Raw genomic sequence first — 12163 nt, 5'->3', positions numbered from 1 at the left:
CATTTTTTAAAAAAAATCAGCAGACTTAACTCCGGGAGAGCCAGTGGGCGGGGCTGGGGTGAGAGGGAACTGAGTCCTTGCCCTTAAAGAGACAGGACAACAAATAGCCCCGCTCAGCTACAGCACAGAAGCAGCAGTATGAAAGGCACGTGGGGTATACGGGAAGGAGATTGATTTCCTGATCATAGACCATGCACTAGAGAGGCAGGGATCTCTAGGAAACTTCTCCAAAAACAAGAGAACTGGCAGGTGCCACTTCTCTCCCCTGCCCCAGGCCTCAAGAGCAGGACCCCTGCGGGAGGCAGCACAAATGCTCCCCACGTGTCCTGCTAACACCCGCTCTCTGTACCCTCCCAGGGTTCTCCTGCATGCTTGCCCCCCCCAACCCCACTCCACCAGGAGCCCCTCCAGAATGGCTCCCATCACATCTCATTCTGCAGGCAGCCCTTGACAGTGCCCAGTAACCATTCCGACATGCCTCCCGCCCCAGGGAGAGGGGACGATGAGCGCACATACGCCAGTTAAACGGCAGCCCCCGTGGCGCGCTGGGGAAAGACCCCTGATCTGAACGCCAGCCCTGCTCGCCCAACGAAACCCTCACAGGGAACAGAACAAGATGACAGCCCTGTAGTTCGGGGTCACTGCAACCCCCAACCGGTGAACTGGGGCCAGCCATCTGGTTGGAGTACAGGCTCCCTGCCCAATAAAAACCTCTCAGGGGACAACACAGGGAAGGCACCCTGCGGGTCAGCGTGACCGCAGTTGCGGCACATAGACTGAGGGCAGGCATCTGGTCTGACCCAACTCAAGCCTCAGACTGGCCCACTGAGACCACACGGACCAAACCCTGCCCAGGGCAGGCAGAGGGCGCCACTGCCGCCAACTGGACTGAAGGCGAAGGCAGCTCAGCACAAAAGGAACGTACCCGGGAGACACCCTAGAAGGGCCCCGTGCTGGTGAACAGAGAACAGTGTCCAGCAGGGCACTACGGGACCTCTTCTTCACAAGGCCCCTACTTTCAAGAACAAGAGATGTAGCTGGCTTTCCTAACACACACAGACGGACGCTGAGAGTTAGACAAGAGGAGGAGACAGAAGAACATGTCCCCAGTAAAAGAACAGGACAAAACCACAACAAAAGGGCCAAATGAAACAGAGATAAGAGATATGCCTGATAAAGAATTCAAAGTACTGGTCATAAAGATGCTCACGGGACTTGCGAAAAGAGTGGAGGATCTCAGTGAGGCCCTCAACAAAGCGAAAACAGAAAAAAAAGAACCAGAGATGAAGGACTCAATAACTAAAATTTAAAATATGCTAGAGGGAAACAATAGTGGATTAGAGGAGGCAGAAGGCGGCTCAGCAACCTGGAAGACAGAGTAATGGAAAGCAACCGAGCTGAAGAGCAAAAGTAAAAAACAATAAAAAATGAGAGTAAGTTAAGGGAGCTCAGCAACACCATCAAGCATAATAACATTCACATTATATGGACCCCAAGAGGAAAAAGAGAGAGAAAAAAGGACAGAAAATGTATTTGAAGAAATAGCTGAAAACTATCCTAATCTAGAGAAGAAAACAGACCTCCAGATCCAGGATAGAGAGAGCGCCCCCAACAAGATGAACCCAAGGAGGCCCACACCAAGACACATAATAATCAAAATGGCAAAAAGTAGTGATAAAGAAAGAATGTTTGGGGCGCCTGGGTGGCTCAGTGGGTTAAGCCTCTGCCTTCGGCTCAGGTCATGATCTCAGGGTCCTGGGATCGAGCCCTGCATCGGGCTCTCTGCTCACCAGGGAGCCTGCTTCCCCCTGTCTGTCTGCCTACCTGTGATCTCTGTCAAATAAATAAATAAAATCTTTTAAAAAAAAAAACAATGTTTAAAGCAACAAGAGAAAAGAAAACAGTTATATACAAGAGAACCCTCATAAGGCTATCAGCTGATTTTTCTGAAGAAACTTTGCAGACCACAAGGGAGTGTCATGATTTATTCAAACTACTGGAAGGAAAAAACCTGCAATCAGGAATACTCTATTCAGCAAGGCTATCATTCAGAAAAGAAGGGGAAATAAAGAGTTTCCCACACAAACAAGTTAAAGATCTTCATCACCACTAACTCAACCTTACAAGAAATATTAAAGGGAATCTCTGAAGAGCGCCTGGGTGGCTCAGTCAGTTAAGCCTCTGCCTTCAGCTAAGGTCATGATCCCAGGGTCCTGGGATCAAGTCCCCACATCAGGCTCCTTGCTCAGTGGGGAGCCTGCTTCTCCTTCTCCCTCTGCTCCTGCCCTGCTCATGCTCTCTCTCAATTAAATGAATAAAATATTTTAAAAAATAAAAAATAAAGGGAATCCTCTAAGTGGAAAAAAAGGCCATAATTATGAGTAAGAACACTATTAAAGGGAAAAACTTCACAGGTATATACGAACATAATAAAAGTAGCAAGTTAATCACTTACAAAACCGGTATGTAGATTAAAGTATAAAAGCAGTAAAATTAATTACATCTACAAAAATTAGTCAAGGGACTCACAAACTAAAGGGCAGAAATATGACATCACCTACACAAAATGTAGCAAGGGAGAGTAAAAATTTAGTGTTTTTAGAACAGGTTCAAATTTAAATGATCGTCAACATAAACTGCTACAAGCATAGGATGTTATATATGAACCTAATGGTAATCACAAATCAAAAATCTCTAATAGACACAGAAAAAATAAAGAAGGAATCCAAGTATATCATCAAAGAAAGCCATTAAACCGGGGTGCCTGGGTGGCTCAGTCAGTTAAGGGTCTGCCTTCACCTCAGGTCATGATCCCAGGATCCTGGGATCAAGCCCTGTGTCAGGCTCCCTGCTCAGCAGGAAGCCTGCTCCTCCCTCTCCCTCTGCCTGCTGATCCCCCCGCTTGTGCGTACTTGCCCTCTCTGTCAAATAAATAAAATCTTAAAAAAAAAAAAAGAAAGCTATCAAACCATAAGGGAAGAAAGGAACACATGGGCAGAGAAGAACTGCAAAAACAACCCCAAAACAAGTAAGAAAATGGCAGTAAGTAAACACCCATCAATAATTACGTTGAAAAAATAATAATAATAATTACGTTGAATGTGATTGGACTAAAGGTTCTGGTGAAAAGACATAGGGTATCAGAATGGAAAAAAGCAGGACCCGCATATATGCTGCATATAAGAGACTCACTTGAGACCTAAACACATGCAGACTGCAGTGAAGGAATGAAAAAGCATTCATCCTGCAAATGGAAGAAAAAAGAAAGCTGGAGTAGCAATACTTACATTGGACGAAATAGACTGTAAAATGAAGATTGTAACAAGAGACAAAGAAGGTTACTACATAATCATAAAGGGAACAATCCAGCAAGAAGATGTACCAATTGTAAATACGTACGCACCCAACACGAGAGCACCCAAATACATAAAGAAACTACCAGCAGACATAAAGAAAGAACTCGGTAATGAGACAAAAATAATAGTAGGGGACTTTAACACCCCATTTACACCAATGGACAGATCACCCGGACAGAAAAATCAACAAGGAAAGGGTGGCACTGAATGACACATTGGACCAGATGATCTAACAGATATATTCAGAACATTCCATCCAAAAACAGCAAAGTACACATTCCTTTCAAGGGCACATGGAACACGCTCCAGAGTAGATCACATATTAGGCCACAAAACAAGTCTCAACAAATTCCAGAAGACTGAAGTTATATCATGCAGCTTTTCCAACCGAAATGCTATGAAACCAGAAATCAACCACAAGGGAAAAAAAACCTGGAAAGAATACAAATACACAGAGGTTGAACAACATGCGACTCAACAATGCACGGGTGGACCAAGACATCAAAGAGGAAATTAAAAAAAAAAATACAAGGAGGCAAATGAGAATGAAAACACAATGGTCTAAAATCCTTGGAATGCAGCAAAAGCTGTTCTGAAAGGGAAGAATAGGGGCGCCTGAGTGGCTCAGTGGGTCGAGCCTCCTGTCGGGCTCCCTGCTCAACAGGGAGTCTGCTTCTCCCTTTCCCTCTGCAGCTCCTCCTGCTTGTGCTCTCTTCTGCACACACTCTCTCTCAACCAAATTCTTTTTTAAAAATTGAAAATAAGGGCGCCTGGGTGGCTCAGTTGGTTAAGCGTCTGCCTTCAGCTCAGGTCATGATCTCAGGGTCCTGGGATCGAGCCCCACATCAGGGTCCTTGCTTGGTGGGGAGCCTGCTTCCCCCTCTTCTCCCTGCTCGTGCTCTTTCTCACTCTCTGTCATGCTCTCTCGAATAAATAAAATCTTTTCAAAAGTAAATAAATAAATAAAAGGGAAGATTATAGCAGTACAGGCCCACCTCAAGAAGCAAGAAATCTCAAACAACCTAAACTACACCTAAGGAGCTAGAAAAAAGAACAAACAAAACCCCAAGTCGCTAGAAGGAAGGAAATAATGAAGACTGGAGCAGAAATAAATTAAACAGAGACTTAAAAATATATATAATAGAACAGATCAATGAAACCAGGAGTGAGTTCTTTGAAAAGATCGATAAAATTGATAAACCTTTAGCCAGACTCATGACAAAGAGAGAGAGAGAGAAAGCACTAAACAAAATCAGAAATGGAGGAGAAATAACCAACACCACAAAAATATAAAAGATAATAAAAATATTATGGAAATTTATATGCCAACAAATGGGACAATCTAAGAGAAGTGGATAAATTCTGAGGAGCATATAACCTACCAAAACTGAATCAGGAACAAATATAAAATTTGAATAGACCAATCACCAGCAACGAAATGGAATCAGTAATAAAAACTCCCAACAAACAAGTCCAGAATCACATGGCTTCACTGGAGAATTCTACCAAAATTTAAAGAAGAGTTAATATCTATTCTCAAGGTACTCCAAATAAGTAAATAAATAAAAGGAAGGCAAAATCCAAATTCATCCTACAAGGCCAGCGTTACCCTGATACCAAAACCAGATAAAGACACTACAGGCCAGTATCTCTGATGAACACACATGCAAAAATACTCTACAAAATACTAGCAAACCAAATTAAACAATACATTTTTAAAAAATCATTCACCATAGGGCACTGGGTGGCTCAGTTTGTTGGGCCACTGCTTTCGGCTCAGGTCATGATCCCGGAGTCCCAGGATCGAGTCCCACATCAGGCTCCAAGCTCCACAGGGAGTCTGCTTCTCCCTATGACCTTCTCCCCTCTCATGTTCTCTCTCTCTCTCTCTCTCTCTCTCTCTCTCTCTCTCTCTTTCTCTCAAATAAATAAATAAAATCTTTTTTAAAAAATCATTCACCATAATCAAATGGGATTCATTCCAGGCTGTGAGGGCGGTTCAATATTTGCAAAATCAATCAATGAGACACAACACATCAACAAGAGAAAGGATAAAAATATATATATGATCATTTCAACAGATGCAGAAAAAGCCCTTGTCAAAGTACAACATCCACTCACGATAAAAACTCTCAACAAAGTAGGTGTAGAGGGAACACACCTCAACATGATCAAGACCATCTATGAAAAACCCACAGCTAACATTATACTCAATAGTGAAACCCTGAGAGCTTTTCCTAAAGGAACGAGACAAGAATAGCCACTCTCACCACTTTATCCAACAGTATTACAAGCCCGAACCACAGCAGTCGGACAACATACAGAAATAAAAAGCATCCCAGTAAGGAAGGAAGGCGTAAAACTCTCACTATGTGCAAATGACATGGTACTCTATATAGAAAACCCTAAAGACTCCACCAAAACGATTATACACCAATAATGAAGCAGCAGAAAGTAAAACTAAGGAAACAGTTTCATGTACAATTGTACCAAAAACAATAAGATGTCTAGGACTAAATTTAACCCAAAAGGTGCAAGACCTATACTCTGGAAATTATGAAACATGGATGAAAGAAATTGAAGGTGACACAAAGAAATGGAAGGATGTTCCATGCCCATGGGTTGGAAGAACATTGTTAAAATGTCTATAGTACCCAAAGCAATCTACCCATTTCATGCAAACCCTACCAAAATACCTACAGCAATTTTCACAGAATTAGAATTAACAATCCTAGAATTTGTATGGATTCACCGAAGACCTCAAAGGGCAAAAGCAATCTTGAAAAAGAAAAGCAAGGGGCACGCGGCTGGCTCAGTCAGTAGAGCACGTGACTCTTAATCTTGGCATTGTAAATTCCAGCCCCACAGTAGATATAGAGATTACTTAAAAATAAAATCTTGGGGCACCTGTGTGGCTCCTTCAGTTGGGCATCCAACACTTGATTTTTGTCTTGGGTCATGGGATCAAGCCCCACATCGGGCTCCACACTGAGGGTGAAGCCTGCTTGGGATTCTCTCTCCGTCTCCCTTTGCCCCTCCCCTGCTCATGCATGCATGCGTGCAGTCTCTAAATACATAAAATAAAATCTTATTTTAAAAAAAGAAAAAGAAAAGAAAAAAGCCACTGGGACGTCATCAAGATGAAAAGCTTCTGCACAGCAAAGGAAACAATCAACAAAACTGAAAGGTAACCTACAGAATGGGAGAAGATATTTGCACACGACATACATGATAAAAAGTTAGTATCCAAAATCTAGAAAGAACTTACACAACTCAACACCCAAAACACAAATAATCCAGTGAAATAAATAGGCAGGGGGGTGCGCCTGGGTGGCTCAGTGGGTAGAGCCTCTGCCTTCAGCTCAGGTCATGGTCTCAGGGGCTTGAGATCGAGCCCCACATTGGGCTCCCTGCTTGGTGGGGAGCCTGCTTCCCCCTCTTTCTCTGCCTGCCTGCTTGTGATCTCTCTCTGTCAAATAGATAAATAAAATCTTTAAAAATAAAAAAAATTTTTTAAATGGGCAGTGGTGCCTGCATGGCTGAGTCAGTTAAGCGACTGACTCGATTTTGGCTTGGGTCACAATCTCAAGGTCATGAGATCGAGCCCCACACTGGGCTGCATGCATACTGGGGAGTCTGCTAGAGATTCATTCTCTCTCTCTCTCTCCCCTCCCAGCCCATCCCCTCTCACTCTCTTTCTCTAAAATAAATAAATCTTTTTTTTAATGGGGCAAAAGATATGAACAGACATTTCTCCAAAGAAGACACACAAATGGCCAACACATGAAAAAAAAAATGCTCCACATCACTCAGCATCAGGGAAATACGAATCAAAACCACAGTGAGATACCACCTCACACCAGTCAGAATGGCTAAAATTAAAAAGGCAGGAAACGACAGATGTTGGCGAGGATGCAGACAAGGGGGAACCCTCTTACACTGTTTTTGGGAATGCAGACTGGTGCAGCCACTCCAGAAAACAGCATGGAGTTTCCTCAAAAAGTTAAAAATAGAGCTACCCTATGGCCCAGCAATGGCACTACTGGGAATTCATCCAAAGGATACAAACAGTAATTTGAAAGGGCATATGCACCCCAATGTTTATAGCAGCAATGTCCACAATAGCCAAACTATGGAAAGAGGACAGATGTCCATCGACAGATGAATGGATAAAGAAGATGTGGTATATATATACAATGGAATACCGGTCGGCCATCAAAAAGAATGAAATCTTGCCATTTGCAGTGCCATGGATGGAGCTAGAGGGTATTATGCTAAGTGAAATAAGTCAGTCAGAGAAAGACTAATACTGTATGATTTCACTCATATATGGAATTTAAGAAACGAAACGGATGAACATGAGGGAAGGGAAGGAAAAATAAAATAAGATAAAAACAGGGAGGGAGGCAAACCATAAGAGACTCTTAACTATAGGGAACAAACTGAGGGTTGCTGGAGGGGAGGTGGGTGGGGGAAATGGGATAAATGGGGGATGGGCATTAAGGAGGACACAGGATGGAATGAGCACTGGGTGTTCAATGCAACTGATGAATCACTCAACTCAACCTTTGAAACTAATAATACAGCATATGCTACCTACATTGAATTTAAATTTAAAAAATTTTTTAAAACAGAGCAAAAAAATTTTTAAATAAAAATTAAAAGTCAGGGGCACGCCTGGGTGGCTCAGTGGGTTAAGCCTCTGCCTTCGGCTCAGGTCATGATCTTGGGATCCTGAGATCGAGCCCCGCGTTGGGCTCTCTGCTCAGCGTGGAGCCTGCTTCCCTCTCTCTCGCTCTCTGCCTGCCTCTCTGCCTACTTGTGTTCTCTGTCGAATAAATAAATAAAATCTTTAAAAAAAAATTAAAAGTCAAGGAAAATACAGAACTACCCTATGATCCAGTAATCATACTGGGTATTTATCCCCAAAATACAAAAACACTAATTCAAGAGGATACATACACCTTCTGCTTCCTGCAGCATTATTTACAATAGCCAAACTATAGAAGCAGCCAAAGTGTGCATCAGCTGATGAACGGATAAAGAAGATGTGGCTTGGGATGCCTGGGTGGCTCAGTTGGTTAAACGGCTGCCTTCGGCTCAGGTCACGATCCCAGAGTCCTGGGATCAAGTCCCACATCGGGCTCCTCGCTCAGCGAGGAGCCTGCTTCTCCCTCTGCCTCTGCCTGCCTCTCTATCTGCCTGTGCTCACTCTCTGACAAATAAATAAAATAAAATCTTTAAAAAAAAAAAAAAAAGAAGAAGATGTGGCTTATACAGACAATGAAATACTACACAGCCGTCAAAAAGAATGGGATCTTGCCATTTGCACCCATGTGGATGGAGCTGGAGAGTATTATGCTAAGTGAAATAAGTCCGTTGGAGAAAGACAGATACCATAGGATTTCACTCATAATGTGGAATTTAAGAAACAATACAAGCAAAAGGAAAAAAGAGAGAGACAAACCAGAAACAAACTCTTAACTATAGAGAACAAACCGATAGTTGCCAGGGAAGGGAGGTGGGTGGGGAGACGGGTGAAACAGGTGATGGGGACTGAGGTGTGCACTTGTGGTGAGCATTGGGTGTCGAATGGAAGTGTTGAATCAGGGGCACCTGAGTGGCTCAGTCATTGGGGTCTGCCTTTGGCTCAGGTCATGAGCCTGGGGTCCTGGGATTGAGCCCTGCATCGGGCTCCCTACTCAGCGGGAAGCCTGCTTCTCCCTCCCCCACTACCCCTGCTTGTGTTCCCTCTCTCCCTGTGTCTGTCAAATGGACAAATAAAATCTTGGGAGGGAGGGAGGAGGCGAGGAAGAGAGGAAAAAAAAGAAAAGAGTGTTGAATCACTACACAGTACCCCTGAAACTAATATAACACTGTTAACTAACTGGAATTAAAAGAAACAGAAAAATTAATAAGAATAACTTCCAAGTTAATAGAAAATGGAATAAAAAATATTAAACTAAGCCAAAAGAAGAGAAAGAATAATATAGAACAGGTAGGACAAACTGTTGGCCCTTAGTAAGAGGGCAAATGTAAACCCAAATAAATTTTTTAAATTCCATTAAATGCAAATAGACTAAATGCTCCAATTAAAAGGATGATCAGATACTTTTTTTAAAGATTTTATTTATTTATTTGACAGACAGAGATCACAAATAGGCAGAGAGAGAGGAGGAAGCAGGCTCCCTGCTGAGCAGAGAGCCCGATGCAGGGCTCGATCCCAGGACCCTGAGATCATGACCTGAGCCGTAGGCAGAGGCTTTAACCCACTGAGCCACCCAGGCGCCCCAATCAGATACTTTTGAAAATTTTAGTCTCTGGACTTAAGAGACACATCTGAAGCATAGGATAGAGAAGTAAAATTAAAAAAATCAAAAAGACATGAGAACATTAACCAAAGGAAACCAGTGTAGTTATACTAATTTTAGAGAAAATAGACTAAGTTAAAAGCATTACTAAAGGGATGCCTGGCCCACCCAGTCGGTGGAGCACGCAACTCTTGATCTCAGGGTTGTGAGTTTAAGCCCCATGCTGGGTATAGAGATGACTTAAAAATCTTTAAAAAAAAAAAAAAAAAAAAGCATTACTAGAGATCATTGCATCATGATTAAAAGGCTCAATTCAGGGGTGCCTGGGGGCTCAGTTGAGCATCTGACTCTTGGTTTTGGCTTAGGTCATGATCTCAGGGTTGTAAGATTGAGCCCCACTTCCATGGAGAGTCTGCTTGAGACTCTCTCCCTCTCCTGCTCCCCCCACTCTCACACACGCTCCCTCTTGCTCTCCCTCTCCTTCTCTCTAAAATAAATAAATCTTGAAAAAAAAAAAAAAAGTTCAAGTCACCAGGAAGATAGAGCAATTCTATATCGATAATCACCTAATAACCTACCCTCAAAGAAAAAAATTCCTAATTTTGGGAAATTCCTAATTTGCCTAATAGACAAATCAATATAATAGAGGTCTATTTGAACATACCTCTCTCAGTAATGATAGACAAGCAAACAAAAAATCAGTAGGAATAGGGGCACCTGGGTGGCTTAGTGGGTTAAGCCTCTGCCTTTGGCTCAGGTCATGGTCTCAGGGTCCTGGGATCGAGCCCCGCATCGGGCTCTCTGCTCAGCAGGAAGCCTGCTTCCCCACCCCTCTCTCTGCCTGCCTCTCTGCCTACTTGTGATCTGTCTGTCAAATAAATAAATAAAATTAAATATATATATATATATATATATATATATATATATATATAAATACCTCTCTCAGTAATGATAGACAAGCAAATAAAAAATCAGTAGGAGTATACAAGATTTGAACAACATCAAACACCTAGGAATAAGTCTGACAAAAAGACATGCAGGACTCTTATGTGGTTTACAGTTTATAAGATATTATTGAAAAACTTGAAAGAAGATCTAAATGAAAGGAGAAATATATGATAGCCATGAATGAGATGATACATTATTACAAAGATGTCAATTCTCCCCAAACTGGTCTACAGACTCAACGCAATCGAATTCAACATTCTAACAAGATTTTCTGAGTTTTTTGTAGAACTTTACGAACAGATTTTAAAATTTACATGGAAATCCCAAGGGCCTAGAATAGTCAAGGCAATATTGAAAGAGATGAACAAGGTGTAAGAACTTCCTTGATCAGCTTTGAAGACTTAGGAAAAGCTACAGTAGGTAAACTCGTGTGGATTGGCACAAAGACAGCTATACAAACCAGTGGAATAAAACAGAAATCCCAGAAACAATCCCAGCGTGTCTGGACACTGCCAGAGCTGTGGGCAGTGGGGAAAAGGGCAGTCTTTCCAATAATATGAGAACAATTATGTAACCACGTAATAAATAAATAAATCTTGATTTCTACATAACCGCATACACACAAATCAACTCTGGTCAGAATATAGATATAAATGTGACAAGGCAAAATAAAACCTTCTACAAAACAGCCTCCTAGAATATCTTCATAAGGTAGAGTAGGAAAAGACGTCTTAAGCAGGACAAAAGGATTACAGACCATAAAGAGACTGATAAATTAGATGATTAAATTTAGGATCTTAAGGATGAATTAAGACTACTTATGAAAAGATAGGATTACAGCTGAAAAGGCAAACCACAGAATGGGAGAAAATATTACAAAATAGATGTGTTGAGGGGCAGTTTCCTATAAACCAGTAAGACAGACGCGCCAATGGAAAAATGTGCAAGACTCGAACAAGGACTTCACTTAAGTGAGTATCCAACTAGCCAATAAACAAAGGAAAATATTCTCAACCTCATTAGTCATCAGAGAAATGTACGTTAAATGTCGGGATACCAAGAGCCACTCAGCTACTGGTGTGAGACCATCGTCAATGCCCATAACGACATGGAAGAATGGGGGACATCATACACCAACAAAGGGAATGTAGGTTGGCAAATAGTCCAGCATGAGCGACTACAGTTGAAGACATGAACACACCAGGACCCAGCGATTCCACTTCGAGGTGTAGATTCAACTGAAATGCAGGCACTTCCACACCGAGACATGTACAAGACTATTAATAATAGCATTATTCCTAAGACTCCCCAAAGTGGAAATTATCCCAAGGTCCATCAGCAGTAGAATAAATCAATGGTAGTATATTCCTACAATAAACTACCAGATATCTAGCAAGTCTGCTGGCCAAGCTATAGCCACAGAGAACACGGGTAAAGCTCACAAAAATAACGTGTCCTAAGAGAAGGCAGACACAAAGGAATACACACGGTACGCTTCCGTGCCTATAGACTTCCAACACAAGCAAGACTGGAGTATTCAAAGCTGCA

The sequence above is a fragment of the Martes martes genome (assembly GCF_963455335.1).
Source record: "Martes martes genome assembly, chromosome: X".
NCBI classification, from domain to species: Eukaryota; Metazoa; Chordata; class Mammalia; order Carnivora; family Mustelidae; genus Martes; species Martes martes.
The sequence above is the reverse complement of the archived record's forward strand: the minus strand, read 5'-3'. Positions refer to the sequence as shown.